Raw genomic sequence first — 15,703 nt, 5'->3', positions numbered from 1 at the left:
TATGTAGCTTGAATGACAAAAAGCCTCTTGACTCTTGATCTGTCTATATATGTATCTATCAGTCTATCTCTCTACCTTTGTGTCTATCTCTCTACCTTTCTATCTATCTACCTCTGTCTAGATATCTACCTATCAGTCTATATATCTACTATCAGTGTATACCTTTCTGTCTAGATATCTACCTCTATGTTTAGTTATCTTCCTATCAGTCAATCTATCTACATCTATGTCTATATATCTACCTATCAGTCTATATATCTACCTCTCTGTCTATATATCTACCTATTAGACTGGCCAGTCTATGTACAACTTTTAAAAGAGCCATGAAATAAGGGAGCTGGGTGTGTGGGTGGTTATGCTACTGAGAGTTACGTTATGGACTATTCCAAGTTGGGTGTTTCATTTTCACTGCAGAGCCCCAGCGTCTAAGCCAAAGTAAACCAGAGTCAAAGTGTGTGGTGTGGTGAGGCAGGCAGGGACCAGAGGAGACCTTCATGGTTATTTTCTGGAGGTCAGTATTTCTTGCCTTATATTTCTTACCTTTAAAGACAGCACTTTTCCCCAGGGACACAGCCACCCTCAGGCCTCGGCAACCCTGGTTACAAACGTGTTTGTGTCTGCAACTTGTATATATTCTGATTGTGAATACAAACACGTTTGTATATATTTTGCCACATATTCTTCTGTTGCTCTAACTCCATCATTGCACAAATAGAAATTTATGGTACGGTGAAATGGCATCAATAACCATTTCATTTTGTCAATATAATTTTCTATGCACAGTACAAATAATGGCTTATATTTTTATATTGTACTTCCATGTGATTCAACAGTCTTATCTCATATTACAGTTAGCAGAGCACCCTGAAACCGCAATGAACAAGTGAACATTTGCATGCAGATTCAGAGTTCACACAGGCATTCACGCAGTAGTACATGAGAGATGTCAACCTGATCTTAATCTTAAACTGAGACTCTTCAAAAGGAAAACATTGTGACATGCTCCTTGTCACATGCTGAGCTCAAGACCTCACACTCCTCACAGGACATCCACACAGACACCAGTTTCAATCTCATGCCAATGTTTATCCAAAACCCTCATTTGCGGGGCAAATGAGTTTTAGATGGTTTCCTTTGCATGGGTTGTTTATGGAGGAATCGGAGTTGGGATAAGCTGTGCTATCAGGATCGTGTTCTCACTGCTCTGTTATTCTTGGACGCTTTCCTGGGGAGATCTTTCTTTATAGCTCGCTGACTTGTGGCCTACCCATGTTTCGGGGCAACATGGTCAAAAGCTTCTGTGCCAGCTGTGTGCCAAGGATTGGTGTCAGGTATGAAATCGCACCAATGATAGGCAGAGAGAACCCGGGACAATGCAGAGGCTGAAAGTTTCCCCTCTAAACCCCACCTTTCACTGCTTGTTGTGGAAACAGCATCATCAATGTTTCCAGGCATTTCTCACTTATGAAAAATAAGGAAGTTAGAGTGGGTTGAATACATAGCCCCTCAGCTCATCAGCCCTGCTGCGAGTCTAATCAACAGAGGTCGACAGTGATAGGGAGCCAATAATGCGGCAGCCATATTATGACTGTATTAGTAGTACTGATCTTAATTCATTCTTTTGTTGGACACGTGGGCGTAACTGTATCTAGTCCTCTAGACAGGGTCATATGCTTTTGTTTCTCCGCATTTTTATGGAGACACTATTCTTGGTACTTTTATTCTTCCGAAAAGGGAAGTGAAAAACAAACCCTCACTCAGGCTGGAATGTGAGTGGAAGGCAGGAGTGGGACAGAGGCGGATGGCTACATCTTGCCGAATGATCGCGGTTTCCATTGGCTGCAGGGATTTCAAAAATAAGAAAGATAAAAGTGAAAAAGTATGAGAGCCTAGTGGGGTTGGTAGGGGGATCAGAGATGCCAGGTTGCTGGGACAACGAATCGAATGCGGCTCTGCCTCTGCTCATCGCCTGGGCCTTTGGCAGAGGGGGAAGGATCACAGCCAGCCCCGCCTTCCACTTCAGCTGTCTTGTTATAACAGACGATGTTGACTGAGCAGCCGGCCGCCACTCTCGAAATGCTACACCGTGCGTCTGCGGAAAAAAGGTAGAGGCTTCTGAGTTATGACCGAATGTGTTTGACTTGGGCGCGAGCCTCTCTTGCACGGTGGATTTAGTGGCCAGCATTTGTGATAGTGGGAATGGTCCTTTTGTTATTCTTCTCCCCCGTACGAGACGCCATCACCGCTGGTGGCTAATGGACCCAGGCACTGTGAGAGAGGTCATAGTTTAGGATCAAATTTATGATTGGGTGTATGAGGCACAAGGGTTAGGGATGGAACAGAAATCTGAGATGCTTTCAGAAAAGGCGTTTAATACGTTTAGCTGTAAGATCAGAGACAGTGCATTGCCTTTATTTGTAACGGTAAAGAAAGAGGTGCTCTTAGATCTGCTTCAGAGGGCCGAAGCCATCCGCTTGTGTGCTTTGGGCAGGGTATCACATGATACCAAAATGACTACAGATGAGTCAAGTGAGTGTGTCACAAAGTGAATCACTTTATTTGCTTTCCTCCGAGATTTGGTTGGGTGACGGATGGTCATCATTTCAAATTTAGCAAGCATTTTGTATTAGCTGTAAGGTAAACGAGGATTCCTGAAAGGCTGTTTATTTTCTGATCCCGATTTCAAAGACAGCAGGCATCTTCATGCAGTACAAGGCAGCTCCTCTCATCTGTTTGACTTCCTTTCTGAAAAGCACATGAGGGGAATGTATAACCGGCCCCCGATTTACAGCAAAAAATCACATCAAACGCAAAACCCTGACAGTAATGGCACGGCTATTTCCCTTCCCTTCAGAGGGAATATTTTAAGCAACAATTATGGCTGTGAAAACTCAGCGCACAGGGAGGCACCTTGACTTTGTGCCAGGGCTGTTCTTTCTATCTGGAAAGTCCTGCTCGGGCTTGGAGCCCATGCAAGCAGTCGCCGAGCAGTTGGAAAAGGGAAACTATTACTGTTGTTTTCGCTCACCGAGATGAAAGCCATGGAGGCGGAAGTAGTCATCATAAATTCTTTGTTTCATAGGTGTTTCTCGGGTGCCCGAGTCCAAGGCGAGCCTTTAATCTTGGCCAGAGAGTACTTTCATCTCTATTTTATTTTTGACATCAGGAGATTGGAAAAAGGAGGGTAAACAAAGAATCTGAAAAAAAGGAAAGTAGTTGAAGGACTGCCTGATTGAACACAACAGGAAGTAATAATATGCACATGGGTGAGTGTGGTGTGCATAGCTCTTATCCTAGGACTAGTCCTGTCCCTAGTCCTGTACTTTAGCACTGAAATCCGTGTCACTGGAAATAAATACATGATGCACGATGGCGTCCTGGGTTTTCTTTTACTGTATGTCATAATTTGCCTTCCAATTATGTATGAAGTTCTAATAGCATTGCATGAAAAAGTACTGTTAAGCATTTCTATTTTTGACATTGTGCACTGGATTTATAATACAATAATGCAGATATAAATTGTTTTACTACAGAATATATTTCTAAAAAATACAAATCTCCATGAACCCATTGTTCTTTGTTTTTGGTGCATAAGGTAGGGTTTGTGAAAGAACTTACTTACAATGTTAATTGTAGTCTAACCTTATTTGCCCTTTGAGACAAGAATCAGAAATGAGTTCTAAATTATATTATCTCACTCAGTTTCTTGACAGAAATCCCACACTTCCACTGTCTGGATCAGTCTTCTGCTCAACATTTGGCAATCTACTGCATGGCCAGAAACACAAGAAATGAATGTTTTGTCTTTAATTTATGAATAACAGAAGCTACTTATTTGTCATTGTTAACCTCTATAAGTGCACATCCTGCAAATCAATCAATATCCCATTTATAAATCTAGCCAGGATGAGTAACTGAGAGCCTGTGGTCTGACAAAAAGAAAAGCAGTGGCAACGAATTTATGAGCAAATATGTTGAAACCAGACAGCAAACTACTGATAGAAGAAAACAAGCATGTCCCAAGAGTATGAAGACTTTGCAGAGTCTTGCATGTCAGCATCTCATGGAGGGACACCTTTCAGGAAAGGTCACACTCACAAGCTCATGTGCTTTGGCAAGAGGGAACATAACAAAATTAATATTGTATATGTCTACTATATGAAAATATGAGGTCAGTTTTAGACTCATTGATCATTTCTCATGCCCAGTACCTATATCGTATATTTGGTGCATAGTAGGACTTCATGTATCAAATACAATGATGAATGATACTCTTCACAAAAGGAATCTGAATAAATTTAAATAGCACTGTGGCATCAGTTGTGGAATGTCATTTTTGATTAAAAGACAATCATATGTGGTTGGCTCTATCGCTTTAATAATTTTTAAACTAGCTAGAGCTCATATCTCAAAGTCAGCTGTGCACATATTTAACAAAATGCCTACCTAGCTTGTCACACACAAGCTAGCTGTTTTGAAATACACAGTAGGAGCTCAACAGGACATTGCCACATATATGACCAACACCAGGTTGTCTGTTCCCAGGTGTGGTTTGCTAAAAACAAGAACTTCTTTGGGTAAATAACTGTGTTGAGTCAGATAGCACATAATGTTACCTTTAGACAAGCTACACTTTTTGCTAAGCTGCAACATGCACATAATGACAGTCCATCTGTGCAAGCATATAATAATCCATCTATATTCACAACAAAAAGCCTGCCGTCGCCACAAATACAAACAAAATCCTCTTCTCTCTGTTAATTTGATCTCATTGATAAGCGAGAGGCAAAATATATATGCAGTCATTAATATAGGGAGACGCTATGGACAAAAGAAGAACAGTTACACCAGAAAAGCTACCCTTGCTAATAGCAATTAATAACTTATAGCCAAGTACAAAAAACAACTCGCTAATAAGTGGCTCCTACACTAGCTATTATTTATTCCTAAAAGCCTTAGCTAACTGCACTGATAGCCACTGCAGTTTCACTACCAGTTAGCCTAGCAATCATGTAGAGCCCTTTACATGGAGCTGCGCAGCTATGAGAGATGTGATGCAAACTATCACAGAGCTACTACGCACTGGATCCCCTCTGCTCCGACTCAGCACCCGTCACATCCCTGTCGGCCCGGAGTGGTCACATGACCCCAGCTCTCCAGTTATTCACCCTACTGCCACACACTCCAGCTCCTTTAACCACACAATAGAGCTTTAAGCTCATTAAGGAACTTCCCGACGAGACACTCTACTGGGGCAAATAGAGGACATATCAGGAGTGATTAACAACCACGCCTCCATGCTGTGGCTTGCCACTGGTGTGGGTCGAGGTCACCACACGGCCTCTGTAACCTCAGTCACAAGGACAAGTGGTCATAGAAAGAGTTATGTTGAATTGTCCAGCAATTGTTGATGGTTCTTGGGTCTGGCAGTGCGTGGCGGTATGTGACACCTGGACTCAGCTCTGGCCATGGATTGAAAAAATAGCCAGGTCTGTTGTGACAATAGAGCTAGTATGAAAGGACTGAGACGTCTGTGAGACATGTTCAGTCAAACCGAGTGTGGAATAATCTGGTAATGTAGCATCTTAAGACACTAGAACTGCAACTTCATTTCTACCAAGGAAACTCAACACCTTCACATTTCAGACGTGCACTTTAAATTATTTCCAAGATTTAAAAAAAAAAATACTAAGAATATTTTAAATGTGGAATAAATGTTATATTGGCCGTGAAACTTCAGTATTAATATTTTACAGTTAGGGTTGTAACTAGGTACAAGAGCAAAAAAGAAAAAAAGTCACAATTTTATTATTATTGTTGTTGCTGCTGCTGCTGTTGCTGTTGCTGTCGCTGTTGTTGTTGTTGTTGTTGTTGTTGTTATGTGGAATTACAAAAAGCCATGTTGCCCAGGTCCCATCAAGCAGTTTAGTGAGTCGGCACAAAGATGGATGTGTTTTGGTAGTCCATTATGGCTAGGATCACTCTGAAATGTCCCCTTTCCCTCCTCGCACACAAAAAGGCTGTTTTCTGCCAAACAGATGCCTCCACTGCACTGTGCTGTGAATAGAGACGCCTGTGTGGTATGAAAATCTGGATCTTTGACAAGAACTCTCTCTTTCATTCGCTCTCTTTCCCCTTAACTTTGGGTTCATAAGTACATTGTCTGGGTAAAGTGCAATTGTAGATTGTAGTGCATTATAGATAAATGATTGTAGTGCATTATAAATAAATGAAGATAATTTAGGTCTATGCCAAAATATGCATCTGTATACTGCCAACCTTATCTAAATTGCAAATAAAGTGCACGGTTAAAAACAAGTGACAACTCTTCACTACATTTTTTTATAGGCTGTGTTTGGGAGATTGTAGCTCCAGTGGCTAATGAAGTCACACTGCCGTCACCCTGCTGTAGGCCCATATTACTGCTGGACTCATCACATGATCTCTGAAAAGGAAGTGACTCAGGTGTCACAGTAGACACAGTGGAAAGCAAAGGCACTGTTCCGGTTCAGTGATCACTGTGTACCTTTACATCATGATTTTAATGAGATACTATAGGCATTCTTATAGCCATAAGGCAGTATTTGCCATATCATCATGTCTCACTTAATGTCAACAAAAATTGACAAAATTTGCAATAAAATTACTCTTGTGACTCCCGTATGACTCTTTTGGCACTGCTTGAGTCAAAAAGTGAATAACATTAGTGGTGGCCTGTAAGATGGACTGTAGTGTAAAAACCTTGAAAAGTAAGCTCGATGGAGATAGTTTTATTACTGATTGCCCTTAGCCGAACTGGCACACCCATCTGGCATATCTCTCTTACCAGGTCACATTAAGTATAGGAATGAACAAATCCTTTCTGGTTATTTGATGGTATGCCAGTCCAATACTCACAGAAGGCCTTAGGGACTTATTTACCACTAATCAAAACTCCATACACACTTAAAGCACACCAGCTATTTGCAGGCTACAATTTGGCATCGCTGAATAAAACATTTGAGATTGCATAAATAATTTTACTCATCCGCTGAAAAATCCCATTACTCCAATTAAAGCAAGCGTGTCAGTAATGCAAACAAGGGGAAAGAGGTGTGGCACCGAAATATTTGCTGATGCAGCTGAGTTTACTTGCTGATTTAGCCATTTTAGCGATCATCACAATATTGGTTTATTTACAGTCAGTAAATAATCATTAGCAATTGTTAGTGACTGTTGCTGTTAATTCTCTTGTTGGAGAGGTTACAAATGATAAGATTTATCTCAGTCTTCACCATGTAAATCCCTTTAATATTCCTAATCACAGATACCAATATATTTCTGACATATAAACAGTTTGAAATCAGTGATTCAGTTAAACGACACTTACACAAGGGCTACACAGTACGTTAACAAAGTGTTTATAGCATCTTTGTATGTGTTGACCATGCTTGACAGACATTAGCAAGGGACTCACTCTTTCTAATAAGGCCCAGTCATGAATCACACCATGGATGACATGGTGCACTCCGCGATCCCGCCAAACTCTAAAGCGTGTGTGTTTTTGGGGGCTGACTGAGTAAGCGGGTGAGGTGAGAGGGGAGGAAATTTGCTGACTTAAACCATGGCAAAGGTGAGCCAGGCTACATGAGCACTGACAGTTTTATGGACTGCGGGCCTGGGAGAGCGCGGGCCTGGGAATGCAGGGCTGCTGGCCCAGCTCCCACACTCACACAGGTACTAACGGAAACAAGCTGGTGACTCTGCAGCGCAGCCCAGACCTGCTGAGGCACACGAGCGCTCAGCTGATCGTGGGTACTTCTCTCTTCTGGAAACTGATCTGCAAGCAGCTGTTATATGAGCCTTATACTGGATTTTAAAGTGCACCGAATTCATGCCATTAGAAGGCTCCTGGAAATAATTATTTTTGGTTTGTTTTGTTTTCTGAACAGCATTGTTGAATAGCAGATGTGATTTCAGGACACAGTTGTGCTAGAGCGGCATGAGAACGTGTGTAAAACTAAGACTTCAAAAGTGTCCATATGCGGCCATGACTGCACAACTGAAAAAAAAATAGAAAAATTGTATAAACAATGAAACTGTTCCTTTGAACTCAGAAGTCAGTTTTCCATTACTTTGTAAAGGTGAAGAACATAAATCCCTCTTCTTAGTGGCTCCCAAATACAGCTGAGCTACTTTAGGACCTTCATAACCTACTAATCCAGTGAGTGAGACAGAGTGTGTGCCTGCAGCAACCTATGACCTAGCCCCACTGCTTCGCCCACCCAGTTTGACCCCTGACCTTGCGCTGTTGCTTCACATGCCCAGCGTTGACTTCACTCTCACTGTCTTTCACCGCACGCTCAGCCCGTGGAGCCGGCCCCCCGGTGGACGGTGCAGCTGGCGGCCACCAGGCCACGTCCCCTCAGAGGGTTTCACCATTGGTCTCTTCCTCATGGGACTATCGATGGCATGAGGTAAGAGGTAAGCTGTTCCACCTTTAGCCAGTGGAAACCTGGCGAGCAAGAGGTTTGGTATGTTTCAACACAATTATATCATAGAGCATCTAACAAACCACAGTGATGGATATTTAAAGGTTCAATAAGCACAATTTTCCAACAAAACTTGAAGAGCTATTATTTATATTACTTAACATGTTAACAGGAATGGGAATGGAATATTATGCAGTCATGGGAGGTCAAAGCTCATGGAACAAATGGATTTCTTTTCTTCAGTCATCAGGTTGATACTAGAAATGATTTCCTTTTCAAACATTGTGACATACAACTCAGAAAGAAATAAACAAATAAAATGCACGTTTTTATTGCTTCAATATATATAATGTACATGCATGTTTAAAGTGTCATGAATAAAAAAGCATCGTGTGGCATGGAATATAAATTTACTCTAAGCAAGAGGCTTTAAAGATTCCACAGAGCAGGCTTTGCCATTGATTTGCAGGTCACTGAAATTATATGCTGATTTTTAGCATCACTGAAACTAACTCAGCTCATTAGCAGGAAAAGGCTGATGAAACATGCTCGATTGACGAAATTCTATGAAAGGACATTGCCTATAGCCAGCAGACTCATTAGAAACAAGTACCCTCGATAACCCTGGTTAACGTCATTCAGTCTCTTTAGATAACCTAAACAAGGGCTTCTTTGTCCATACATATTCTCACTGTTTGGTCCATCTACGCAAAGATAGGTCAAAATTCTTAAGGAAGGCAAAAAAGAAGGAGAAGAAGCTAGAGCGCCTCCCGTAACAGTCCTGAGTCCTGCGACAGACAGCATGTTTGGTCAATACTTCACTCTGTCTCTATGGATACAGAGAAAAGAAATCCGAGCTTTAGGATGTACATGATCTCTTTTCCTTTCCTCATCTTTGCACCCTCTTTGTGGTACGTTCCTTTGGGAGACAGATGCCTGGAATCCTCACACGCCACGGTTTTCTCCAAACAGCCCTCTGCTGTGTGAGGCAGACGGCTTCTTTTGCATGGTGAGGTGCGCGTGATCCAAAGGCCCCGTGGCAGCCAGACCCAGCCGCCACTCAGGCACTCCTCTGTGCAAAAGGCACCGCCAACACGCAAGAAGCTTCAAAAAATACATTCAAGGGGATTATGTTATACGAACTTATACGGAGACTGCAAAATAAAATAATTATTTTAGGGTGTTCTGTGTGAATGCGCATATTTCCTAAAGTGAAATATACAGTTTATATAGTGTTTATATTGTGTTAAAATGGAATTAAAATTGAATTCTGGTATTTTAAAATTGAGGTCAAGTACTCAGTGCGTGTCCATTTTGTTTCTTCAACGGTACACAAAGGCAACAACCAAACACAAAATGAAACTCTTGTAGTAGATGGTGCAGGTGCTGGACAGAAGTTTCCTGTGTATCCCAAACAGCCACAGTGTTGCTAAGTGCTTCCAATGTACTATATATACTTTGGAATTATGGGCCTAAATAATGTCCTAAACTAAGTTAGACCTTTTAGCAATATGATTATGTTCTTAAAGTTGTGGCAGGGCTTTATAGTGCCCGTGCCAAAGATTAAGAGCTCAGATGAAAAGCTTGCACTCAAACTGGCATTCTTTATTGCAATTTTGTGAGGCAACCCTGAATGACGCTGGGTATAAACACATCAAGGCCTGCATCTAATTTTAGATGGGAGCCAAAAAACATTCGATTGCAAAATGTTCCTGTGTTTCCATTTCCATTAAGTCACACTTTCATTTAGTGTTGCTAATAATTGGCCGTTCGCAAATGATTATCCATGTGATCTCACAATCACTGTGGCTATATGGAGCAGAGCTAGTTCCTCTTCTTGGCATGGCTCAAACAAAGCCCTGATTTCATTGGATGTGACATTGTGTTTGACTCCCACATTTGCTTTGCATCATTCACTGTAGGTTTTAACTCCTCAAACTCCAGTCTCTTGCCATTGTTCCGTGGTGAGGGTGCATACTACAGGGCAATCATTGGACTATTGTTAACCATGAATATTTTATGTTTTTGAACTGTTTAAATTTTTTTTAATGGTTTGTGCAGCTTGGATTCTGAAGATCTGTCCAGCATATCCTGATAAAGATCATTGTGCTGTTGGGCTACTGGATTCCATGTATGGATACAACACGACATCTGACATTTAAGTGTCTTTTTCTTAAGACTGCCATTGTTCAGAAGCAATGTCTATATGTGATAATTTATTCACTTGCCCATACACAAATACACATGTGCTCTCACACGCGCACACACACACACACACACACACACACACACACACACACACACACACACACACACACGTATGTTCTTTTTTTCTCCCAAGCACCGGGGGCAAATCCTCATCACAGGAATTCTTGGGGAATTTTCTGTGCTACCTCGCAGGCAAATAAAATTAGCGGGGACTGTGGCGACAGAGTGTCCATTGTGGCAATCACACAATGTGCTGCTTCATGCTCTTCTCACTGCTTCTGGTGGAAAGTCCTGTGCTGAAGCCTGGCTTCACTCGCCGGAGGGGCACACTAGTCCCCCCACCGCCCCGAGACCCAGTAGCGCTGTAGCCATAGAACAGTGATGAACTAATTACAGGAAACATGGAGGTGATTCCCCTAGCAAATATGAGAACTTCTACTCATAGTCACCCGGTGCTCATATAGTTTAATTTTTTTTTTTTTTTTTTTAATTGAATAAGAAAGATTTAATTATTTAATAAAGGTTAAGGAGCCATAACAAACATGTATGCAGGAAGAAGAAACACAGGAAAAGTTAACTCTGTTCTGAAGTCTTGTTCTCTTGTTCTGTTCCAACTAATTCACTCATCAAGGGCCTGTTTGTTTAAAAGCCGTGACAGAATCCTTAAACATTTGTGTAGATTCTTGTTGCTTAATTGCTATATTTGGTGTTCTATCAAGTACTGAAGTTGTCTACCAGTAAATTAAAGGTTTTGTCTTTTGCTTCTTTGATAGCTGAGAAGCATTTACTTTTACACTGGAGAGGTCCTCTTCCCCTTTCAGATTTCTCCTGGTTGCCTGATTGGATCTCTTTTCTCAAACTAGAAAAAATGAAATTCACACTGGGAAGTGCTACTCACAAATTGTACAAAATGTGGCAACCCCTTATAGATTATTTTGACTAGTCACATCTTTTATCCATAAACTAACAATTGCTTTTAAAAATCCCCCGTTTTCTCAGTACTCAACCTACTTCTACACTGTATATTGCTTACATTTTAACAGCTTTATCATTTCTTCAACTTTCCTTTTTGTTTATTTATGTTCATGTATCAGTATGTATGTGTATCTCTCTCTGTCTATATATATATATATATATATATATATATATATATATATATATATATATATATATATATAGCCATGTATTGCCATTTGTCCATTGTTTTTGTCAAACATTGCCTTATTGCCTTAAACCTGACATTTCCTGGAATCAAGTCAAGGCAAGGTATTCCAACATCCTATAATATTCAAAGGCATGGCTATCTTCCATAATTCAGAACAAAGACTATCTTACATTTGGTGGCTTAGCAACTAGTGGGCAGATGAATTCTCATTGTTGGGACAGTATTCTAAAAATATGGGCTGAATTGTCACCCATTAGAGGAGCTCTTTGTGGATGGCACTTTGTCCTACATTCCTCTACACAATTACACTTCGCATCATGGTCCGTGAACAGAGGTGGCATTATAACCATAGCCACCACTGCCCTGAATCACATACACTGAGAGTTTACAAAATTGTTCTTAACCAACAAATCAACATATGACAGTAATGTATGATCTAGTAATACAACTCACAAACCCATGATTATGCCTAGATAAGTCTACTTGCTTAAATAAAAATGAGTAATTTGTCATTACTTTCAGTTAGAAATCTCCCTTTGGCGAATAGTAGCAAATTGTTTTCAGTGTGAAGAAATGCTGTCTTTGTCTAGTTGTATTCTAGGATTCTTTTGCCTGAGGGGTCAATTTGCCTCCTGTTTCTAGCTTTTACTGAGGTCGGGACAGACATGCATGCCTATCTGAACAGGGCTCATTGTACCCATTCTCCTTTTTATACCAGAACAGTTTTGGCCACACATTCTTCATCCTAACCATTTTCAAAAGACATTTGTCAAGATAAATCCCCTCTCTTACTACTACCTGATTACTAAGGCAATACATATTATCAGGAGCACGTGTTAGTTTTTGGTGAAGTGGAACAAATTAATTCCTTATGTCTTTGTTCATTTGAAGGAGCTTCAAATTCATGTTAAAAACCAACAACAACAAAATTTACAAGCAATGTAATTTTGCGACAAACATTGTCAAATCATTGACAGATCACAGAGTTTTCTCAGTGATGAAATATGGTCCTAAAATGCATGGTCATAATCAGAAAACTTCTCTGTGCTTTAAGGAGCCTGTGGTGTAAAGAACCTCTGTGCTTTTCTTTAGGAAGTGCCCATGAACTCCCTCAAAAATTCAACAAAGCCTTGCACAAAATGGGAGCTTATCGCATGCAGTACTAGATTTCCACTGCAGTTGGGGAAGACAGGTGTATGCAACAACATGAAGATAGTTTCATTTGGAATCCAAAAGTGAGTGAAACTTTGGCTTAAATGAGTCAATTCTCTGAGAGAAAAGAAGAAAGAAACCCAAGGGAGAGTTCTCATCTGCTGAACACACGACGCAAACCCCTACGCCTGGAATCAACTTCATCTGTTGTATATCTAAAAATAAAATGTAATAATCAGTTTCCTGTATTATACACTACACTACTTATTGGATCAGAATAAAAAACGTGTGTGTTTTGGTAATAGGGATAAATGTAAAAAACAACCTTTGTTTTCTTTACGATTCATCAGCTGACTTTCCATCACTGACTTTGGAGTACTGATTAAAACAATTGGGTTCCCTGTGATGATCTGTTCTGGAGATGCAAAACTCTTTTCTTTCGTGTTTTCTTGGCTGGAATGTCCCCTTTGATATTGAGAACTCGCAGCCTGCAGTGTGATGCCAACCCAGACCCCACTGTCGACCAGGGGAGAAGCTGGAGCAGTGTGAAAAGAAAATACCAGATAACAAAGAGTCTGATCATTGGTCACTATGTACTGATTTCATTACATACTGCAACCACTAATTAAACTTCAAACACTAGTATCTATTTTCTTTGTGTATCCTTTTCCTACAGTTAATGTCACTTACGGGACTTGTTCTAAACATGTCATGTAAAATGCCTTACATGGACTTCCCTCACATAGTAAGGACAATAAAAGTTTCTAATCTTATTTTATTGACCATGGAATATTTACAGTGGCTTGCTTTGCTAATTGCCATCAAGCCAGTTTTAAAGTCTAAAGTTGAAACGTGTGGAAATCAAGAACACAAGTGCCTCATTGGAGTTGATGCTTCATTTACTGCTATGAGAAGGACCTGCAGTTAAATTTTCACTTACCGTTTTTAGTATCTGAGATGTTAGAGTTGAAAGCTGATGTAAGTTTTATTTTATTTAGATGCTACTCATGTGACTATGCTATAAAGGTTATTGAACTTTGCAGACTGATTTCAATGTGCAGGCAGTCCAGGTCCTCGATGCAACCCTGAGATTTCCTACTGCCCAGGGGGGGCCTTAGTACTGCTTCTTATTGCTTCAAATGCCTTTATGTTGTAACTCTTCATCCTCTTTTGGGCACCTACCTCTCTACCTTACAGTTCATCTGCTCTGCCTTCACTTTTTTTTGTGTGCCCACCCACAGAACTACAGAGCTGAATGTAGATTAAATGAACACATTCCTAAGATCCATCCAGATGAAAGGCTCTGCTCCGAATTCACTGATGAGCAGATCTTTAACTAGAGGCAGCCCCCCATCTGGGCTCAATATGGCTCTTGTCACATCTTTACCCAGACTCAAGACCTCAGCTCTTTTTAGTTTGAAGTATCAAAGGCTGGTGAGCAATTTTTCATTTGTACCTAAAGTCATTGGGTTAGAGGTATTTGAGCTATATAGTAATTTGAAAAATGACCTGATTTTGATCACTCACTGTTTCTTTCTATCTTGATTTAGCCATCATACAGTTCCACAGCATGAACAAAGGAACTAGTCTGGAAAAGGTCATTGTATTCAATGAAAAATTAGGGAAGGAGTGCTCCGGGGTTCAGTACTGCCTCCCACTTTTAAATCCAGCGCATGGAATCTATATCTGGCTAATTTTGGAAACTATGACATTTTCTCTCTCTCTCTTTCTCTCCTGAATCATGTCTTCAATCATATTTACACTCGTACTACATATTAATGGAATATTTCCTATTAGTCCATTATATGTATTTATTTACATTATCGTGGAAATATTAAACATTATTAAAGATGCATTTGTCTTGCTGTTGTTGTAGCTGGTGTCATTTTTTGTTTGTTTGTTATCAGTTTAGTGCTTTTACTGATCTTTCCATTCTGGTTGATTGTTTGTATTCTACTTTTCTTCTTTAGCAACCCCTATCCTCTCCTTATCATGGACCAACTGTGTTACAGTGACTGCTATATATACAAATCTTTACCAACTTCTATATGTGCTATTTCTATGCACACCTACAATAAACCCCAGGAAGACATGGATAAACGTAACTTGAGCAAAGTATCCCCAGGTGGAGGCTCTGCACAAGCTGTGCACCTACAGTTCACTGGGTTAATGGAAAAGGTTTCGGATGCCCGTCTAGGTTTCAGATTGGATTTGGGGCAGTAAAGAGGGGGCAGGGAGGGCAGTCTGCAGCTGTCAGTACACCCCAGGTGAATGGGACTCCCTGCGGTCTAATGCTGTCTGAGATGCAGCCTTTGTCAGCAGTAAAGACGGAGTCTGGCCTGGTTCTCCTCCCATTGTCTCCATGTCCTACCAGGAAGGGTTCAATGATTGAATGCGGGTCCTTCATGGACGTCATTTGCCTTGTGCTTGCGGTTGCTGTAAACTTTGGGAGCTTCAGTTCAGCACTGCCCTGTGTTGTAAAGCTCCAGGCCTTTCAGACCACAGCTCAGGCTGTTAAAAATAACCTCTCGAATTTAGGGACTTCCTTTATGCCATGCTACAGTAAGAAAGGAGTATGTGCCTGACTTACCCGTAGAGGTAACGATCCTTGATGAGGTAGGATCAACGGCTAACATTATTCTCAGTTCTTTATCCTTAGTTCAGATATGTCACAATATATCGAAGTATGATAGATACATGCACTGCA

The 15,703-nt window shown here is 40.7% G+C and overlaps 1 long non-coding RNA gene across 1 annotated transcript; it reads left to right on the top strand.

Annotated features, from left to right (window-relative positions):
* The first annotated feature begins 461 nt into the window (after positions 1-461).
* LOC118240802 (uncharacterized) lies at positions 462-10,603 on the top strand. The gene is made up of 3 exons (XR_014125200.1): positions 462-511; positions 8,347-8,456; positions 10,533-10,603. It is a non-coding gene; the product is annotated as an uncharacterized LOC118240802 (long non-coding RNA).
* Positions 10,604-15,703: the final 5,100 nt, after the last annotated feature.

This window comes from Electrophorus electricus, chromosome 9 (genome assembly GCF_041902795.1).
Source record: "Electrophorus electricus isolate QZ-2024a chromosome 9, ASM4190279v1, whole genome shotgun sequence".
Lineage (NCBI taxonomy): Eukaryota > Metazoa > Chordata > Actinopteri > Gymnotiformes > Gymnotidae > Electrophorus > Electrophorus electricus.
The sequence above is the reverse complement of the archived record's forward strand: the minus strand, read 5'-3'. Positions and strand labels throughout refer to the sequence as shown.